The following is a 7,119-nucleotide window of genomic DNA, read 5'->3' on the forward strand; positions in this document are numbered from 1 at the left end:
GGTACACCCTCTGACTCCTGATCCCCTTCAGAGGTGGAATTAGGTCCCCCTTCTACAGGGGTCTGCCGCGGACTCCGACCTGCAAAAGAGAACACCAACATGTGTGGGTTAGGCTGTGCCGATCTTGTCATGCCAACCATACATGATGTGGATCTTCAGAAGTGTGGTGGATGTCAAATGAAGACAATCCTCACTGTCTTGCATGGAGACTCCAGTCTTGCCATCCATTATTGAGCGGCTGCCTTGCGAGTTCAAGTGCCTCCTCCTCAGCCGTGGAGCGAGGCCTGATGTCTAGGATGCTTCCATCAGTCAAATGTCTCCCTGCTGTTAAGGGCTCTCTTGTCCTGCAAGTGGAAAGAGGGAGATAGTCATACTTCGCAGAGAGATCAACATGACAGCTCTGCTAGTGTCAGGCCCTCGTCCCCTACTGGGGTATCACATATTGCTCATGCTGCTGTCTGCTCTCATGGGGGGGGGGGGGGGGGTGGGGGGTGAGCTGTGAAAGGGTGGCCTGTGCCCGAGTTGCAGCCATGCATCTGTCAGGATGAGGTGATGCTTAACCCCACTTTGTCAGCGCCTTTGTGGTGCCTCCCTCCCCATGTTCCGCTTCCTCCTGCGTAGCCCCATGCAATTCCTAAAAAGAAGAGAGGATGGAGCAGTCACCTTGGCAGAATGAAGGATGTCGTTGACCCTCCGGTGGCATTGTACCCATGTTCAGAGCATGTCCCTATGGCTTCTGGCCGCCTCTGTGATCTCCATCTAGGCTTGCATGGACAGGTGGGAGGACCTCGTCTTGCCATCACTGGGGATGAGGGCCTCCTGCCTTTCTCTTGCAGCCTGGAGGAGGAGCTCAGGAGCTAAACCATGGAGCCACCTGGTGTCTTATTTCAGCTATGTTTGCTGCAGGCTCGTATTCAGCTCCTTGTCTATCAGGCAGTAGAGGACAGGCAGCAAGGCACTCTTTTAAATGAGGCAGGAGTGGATGTTATCTATATGGACTTCAGTAAAGCCTTTGACAAGGTCCCGCATGGCAGACTGGTACAAAAGGTGAAGTCACATGGGATCAGAGGTGAGCTGGCAAGATGGATACAGAACTGGCTCGGTCATAGCAGACAGAGGGTAGCAGTGGAAGGGTGCTTTTCTGAATGGAGGGATGCGACTAGTGGTGTTCCGCAGGGATCAGTGCTGGGACCATTGCTGTTTGTAGTATATATAAATGATTTGGAGGAAAATGTAGCTGGTCTGATTAGTAAGTTTGTGGACGACATAAAGGTTGGTGGAGTTGCGGATAGTGATGAGGATTGTCAGAGGATACAGCAGGATATAGATCGGTTGGAGACTTGGGTGGAGAAATGGCAGATGGAGTTTAATCCGGACAAATGTGAGGTTATGCATTTTGGAAGGTCTAATGCAGGTGGGAAGTATACAGTAAATGGCAGAACCCTTAGGAGTATTGACAGGCAGAGAGATCTGGGCGTACAGGTCCACAGGTCACTGAAAGTGGCAACGCAGGTCGATAAGGTAGTCAAGAAGGCAGACGGCATGCTTGCCTTCATAGGTCGGGGCATAGAGTATAAAAATTGGCAAGTCATGCTGCAGCTGTACAGAACCTTAGTTAGGCCACACTTGGAATATTGCATGCAATTCTGGTTGCCACACTACCAGAAGGATGTGGAGGCTTTGGAGAGGGTACAGAAGAGGTTTCCCAGGATGTTGCCTGGTCTGGAGGATATTAGCTATGAGGAGAGGTTGGAAAAACTCGGATTGTTTTCACTGGAACGACGGAGGTGGAGGGGTGACCTGATAGAGATTGACAAAGTTATGAGTGGCATGGACAGAGTGGATAGTCAGAAGCTTTTTCCCAGGGTGGGAGAGTCAGTTACTCGGGGACATAGGTTTAAGGTGCGAGGGGCAAAGTTTAGAGGGGATGTGCGAGGCAAGTTTTTTACACAGAGGGTGGTGAGTGCCTGGAACTTGCTGCCGGGGGAGGTGGTGGAAGCAGGTACGATAGCGACGTTTAAGAGGCATCTTGACAAATACATGAATAGGATGGGAATAGAGGGATATGGACCCCGGAAGTGCAGAAGGTTTTAGTTTAGACAGGCATCAAGATCAGCGCAGGCTTGGAGGGCCGAATGGCCTGTTCCTGTGCTGTACTGTTCTTTGTTCTTTGAATGCAGGACTGGCAGGGCTTCAAATATGATACCAGCACCTGCTCCAGAGTCATCCGACACCTTATTTGACGCCTCAAATTCTGCCCCTGTTGTGTGACTGGCTGGGCCCCGCGCCTTCATTATAATTGGCCGTCCACCACGTGATTGCGGTGGGCCAGCCGCACACATGATAAGCGTGGATGGCGCCCACTTCTGAGTCTGCTGCTGGGACCCATGAAGGGCTCAATAAATCCAGCCCACTGCTTACATGTGATGTGAGTCTCAGAATGATAGGACCACATGGGTTCAATCCATCTTCCACAAGGACCATGGTTTAGTTGCACAGACTATCAACTCACAATATGTATGAAGAGAAACTTCATTGTGTAAGCCTAATAAACCAGAGTAGACTTTTATTACCCGACTGGATGATTCTGGACAGTCGGTCAAGCTGGGTTGGTCATCGCAGTGTCCTGGAAATGATAGTTTTTAATTCCTGGAGACCCCAGGGCAATCCTGGAGAGTTGGCAACCCTAAGACCCAATCCGGTTCTAAATAAACCAATAACTGTCCATAATGGGGAGTAATTATTATAGGGTTGCAGCTTTTGCGCAACAGCTAAACGATCTGCCGGCATTTTATTCATTTTTCTCATTCAACTGCAGTGTCAGTCTTGACCATAAACCACCTTGTAGTGTCTAGTCTAGACTGGAGTCTAGTCTCCAGACTCTCTCTATCAGAAGCATCATGAGGTGTGAATGGTGCCTCAGGTGGTCGCATTCTCGGCTCTGAGATGGAAGGTTGTGGATTCAAGTCCCAGTTTAAAGTTTCCCTATGGAGACCACAAAAGCAACATGGTCTGAAATTCCCCAATGCAGGCCATGAGAATGATGTGGCCTAAGCTCAGCATCAAGGGGTCTGGGGGAACCCATATACAGGCTGCTGTATCTAAACGACCGCAGAAGTCTCTTGTACTTCCCTGCAGAAACAGCTAGGAAAGGTTGACATGAACCACTTGGTAGCCATTGAATAATTTTATTTGGAACAAAACAGAGTCTGCCATTGTCCACCAAATGGCAGTCTAATGCTAAGAAGCAAAGAAAAAGATCATCTGTGTAAATATCACAGCCGTGGTGCATTGGTCTATTTTTCCACCCCAGGCACAAGGTATGGGCTCATTTTTATAATAGTTATATAATGGTGATTGACAAGCATGAACCCAAAAAATGTGCTTCCCTGTATCTCCTAACTAAATGAGGTCAATAGAAGGCTTATTTTTATTCATTCACAGGATTTGGGCTTCACTGGTAAGTCTAACATTTATTGTCCATCCCAAATTGCCCTTGAGATGTTGGCACTGAGCCACCTTCTTGAATACAACTGAGTGGCTTGCTAGGCCATTTCAGAGAGCTGTTAAGAGTCAATCACATTGCTGTGCGTCTGTGGTCACATATAGACCAGGCCTGGTAAGGAAGGCAGATTTCCTTCCCTTAAGGACATTGGGGAACCATGTGGGTTTTTGCAACAATCCAGTATTTTCATGGTCGGTATTACAGACTCTAGAGGCTGGATTTTCAAATGCCGGCGGGGTCAGGATTGGATGTGGATTGGATGCGGTCCCGGAGGATGTCTCCGGAAATTTTCAATGTGAGGGCAAAGGGAAAGGAACAAGGAACCTGCTCATTTCCAATGAAGGGCTCATTAAGCTTATGAAGGAGCTTGTTAAGAGGCTAGGGGTCCACACTTTAATTTCAAAGAGGAATTCAGCGAGCCTGACCAGCTTGGTGCACGATAGTGGACAACTGTTGGCCTCACAGCAGGCAGAGGGCAAACTTTGTCGTTGGAAGATGAAATGCTTTGGGCCAAGCAAGCTCGCCATTTGCCCAATTAGGGTATTCACATTTGAAGAGCGCGTCACATTAGCAATGCAGCTGTGGCAGAGTCAGGAGCCTGAAATCATCTAGGTGTCAGGTTCCTGACTCTGTTCTGAAAATTCAGCCCCAACGTTTTATTCAGATTATTTAATTATAATTGAATTTAAACTCTCCAGCTGCCAGGGCAGGATTTGAACTCATGTCTCACGTCCAAGCCTCTGGATTTCGAATGCAGTAATATGCCACCATAACCCATGCTAAGGCTGTAAACTGTAGGGCCTAGGGCAGGTGACATTCATATGGCCAAAGTTTACTTCATTCAAAGATGTGGGGCTTTGTTCGGCTTCTTTGCCAACACACTCCATCTCTCACTATTCTTTCTGACATCTGTTAGTCATGTATCCATATCTGTTCTCAGATGTCAGTTTCTGTTAAAGCATTGTCTTTACCAAGACCATGCTTTACACCTGCGTGCATATCTCTTCCTGGGAAGAAGCAATTAGTCTTGTTCCTCTGTGTTCTCTCAAGTATTATTTTTAAACAAAGCATATTGTGCTACTAAACTAAAAGCATAATTCAAGCTACCTTATTGACCATTAATTATTGGTTTCTAGGTTTAATCACATGCTGCTCACTGCATAATTTACTGGTTAATATATTAAGTAACTAAATTGATAAATAATATAAAGTGGGGAGGTTAATTTGAAATGGCTGCCATGAACCTCAGACCCCTTTCACCAGAGACTTGAGCACATAATCTAGGCTGACACTTCAATGCAGTGCCGAGAGAATGCTGTACCGTTGGAGGGAGATGGACCAAAGACAAGTAAATGGGAGTAGGGGGAGATGGTGTCGTAGTGGCATTGCCACTGCGCTAGAAACTCAGAGGTCCAGTCTAATGCCCTGGGGACATGGGTTCAGATCCCACCACAGCAGCTCATGGAATTTAAATTTGCTTAATTAATAAAAACTACATCTGGAATTGAAAGCTAGTCTCAGTAAAGGTACCATGAAACGATCATTGATTGTCAGAAAAAAACATCTGGTTCACTAATGTCCCTTAGGGAAGGAAATCTGCCATCCTTACCTGGTCTGGCTGACAAGTGACACCAGACCCACAGCAATGTGGTTGACTCTTGACTGCCCTTTGAAATGGCCTAGCAAGCCACTCAGTTGTCACAGGCAATTATGGATGGGCAACAAATGCTGGCCTTGCCAGTGACACCCACATCCCCTGAAAGAACAAAACTGAGGCCACCATGATCTAATACAATGGTGAAACTGGACCAAGAGGCTGCAAGGCCTACTCCTGGTCCTAATGCTCCTATCTGCTGAGCAAGAATGGGTTTGAATCTACTAAATCCGATCAATAGAACAAATCTGCCCATTGAGTCGCAGAACAAAGAGATGGTTGAGCGAAAGAAAGAAACAGCACAGGGAACGAGGCCAATAAGTAGGCAGTAAATGGGCATCAAAAGATTGTCAGAAAGCACAAACAAGAGGGTATCAATAAAGAGAGAGCAAGAGACAAACTGAGCAGCAAAGAACATGGGATATCTTGATGCAGTACACCCGCCAGTTCCTAATCTCAGCCATTTCTCCATGCTTTATCTTTTGTGAATCAAATCTATTCAACCATGAGGAGCAATACAACCAAGCTTATTTCTGTCCTCATTTGATGCCCAAACACATGGACCAGATAATCTGCGTTTGGTTTTACAATGAATGTTAGTCAGGACAATTCACCAACTCTTCTTCACACAGCAGGCTCAATTTTACCAGCCCCCCGACATTGGGGGTCGTGTCGGGGGGTGGGGGGGCGGGGGTGGGGCGGGGCGGGGCTTGGAAAATACCTCCGGGAGAAGCCTGCCATGGGCCTGGTGCCTGGAAGGCCCTGTCCCATTTTACTGACAGCGGCGAGGCGAGGCACTAAATATCGCAGCGGCTCCGCAGAGCGAATCCCACGTGTGCGCACCGCCGCTTTTGAAGCTCGCTGCTCAGGTCGGCAGTGAGCTGGAAAAATTCCAGCCAGCTCCTCGGGATCTTTAATGTCTACCTGAGGAGGTAGGACCTTTATTTCATCGAAAGGCCAGAGGAAGAGAGCTACGATGGGAGTCATGTGACTTGCAGAGCCGAAGGAAGTGGGAACTTGGTTGATTTCACCCCCTCCTCCTAAGGTAAGAACATAAGAAGATCAGAAATAGGAGAAGGAGTTGGCCATTTGGCCCCTCGAGCCTGCTTCACCATTCAATAAGATCATGGATGATCGTCTACCTCAACTTCACCTTCCCACCCTATCCTCGTATCCTGTGGTTCTCTTGGTAGCCAAAAATCTATTGATCTCAGTCTTGAATATAACTTTTTGAGTAAAGAAATTTCTCCTCATCTCTGTCCTAAATAGCTGGCCCCTTATATTGAGACTGTGACCCCTAGTTCTAGACTCCCCAGCCAGTGGAAACATCCTCCCAGCATCTTTCCTGTCAAGTTCCTTAACAACTTCATATGTTTCAATGAGATCACCTCTCATTCTTCTAAATTCTAGGCAATATAGGCCTAGTCTATTCAATTGCTCCTCATAGGACAATCCCCTCTTCCCAGGAACCAGTTGAGTGAAATTTCATTGTACTCCCTCCAAGGCAAGTATATCCTTTCTTAGGTAAGGAGATCAAACGGTACACATTGCTCCAGGTGTGGTCTCACTAAAATCCTATATAATTGTCATAAGACTTCTTTACTCTTATACTCCAGTCACTTTGTAGACCCCTTTCCTATCCTAAGTGGCATGAAACAGGGCTGTGTTCTCGCACCTACACTTTTTGGGATCTTCTTCTCCCTGCTGCTCTCATACGCGTTCAAGTCTTCAGAGGAAGGAATTTTCCTCCACACAAGATCAGATGGCAGGTCGTTCAACCTTGCTCGTCTAAGAGCGAAGACCAAAGTACAGAAAGTCCTCATCAGGGAACTCCTCTTTGCTGACGATGCGCATTAACATCTCACACTGAAGAGTGTCTGCAGAGACTCATCGACAGGTTTGTGGCTGCCTGCAATGAATTTGGCCTAACTATCAGCCTCAAGAAAACGAACATCATGGG

Source organism: Heterodontus francisci, chromosome 37 (genome assembly GCF_036365525.1).
Source record: "Heterodontus francisci isolate sHetFra1 chromosome 37, sHetFra1.hap1, whole genome shotgun sequence".
NCBI classification, from domain to species: domain Eukaryota; kingdom Metazoa; phylum Chordata; class Chondrichthyes; order Heterodontiformes; family Heterodontidae; genus Heterodontus; species Heterodontus francisci.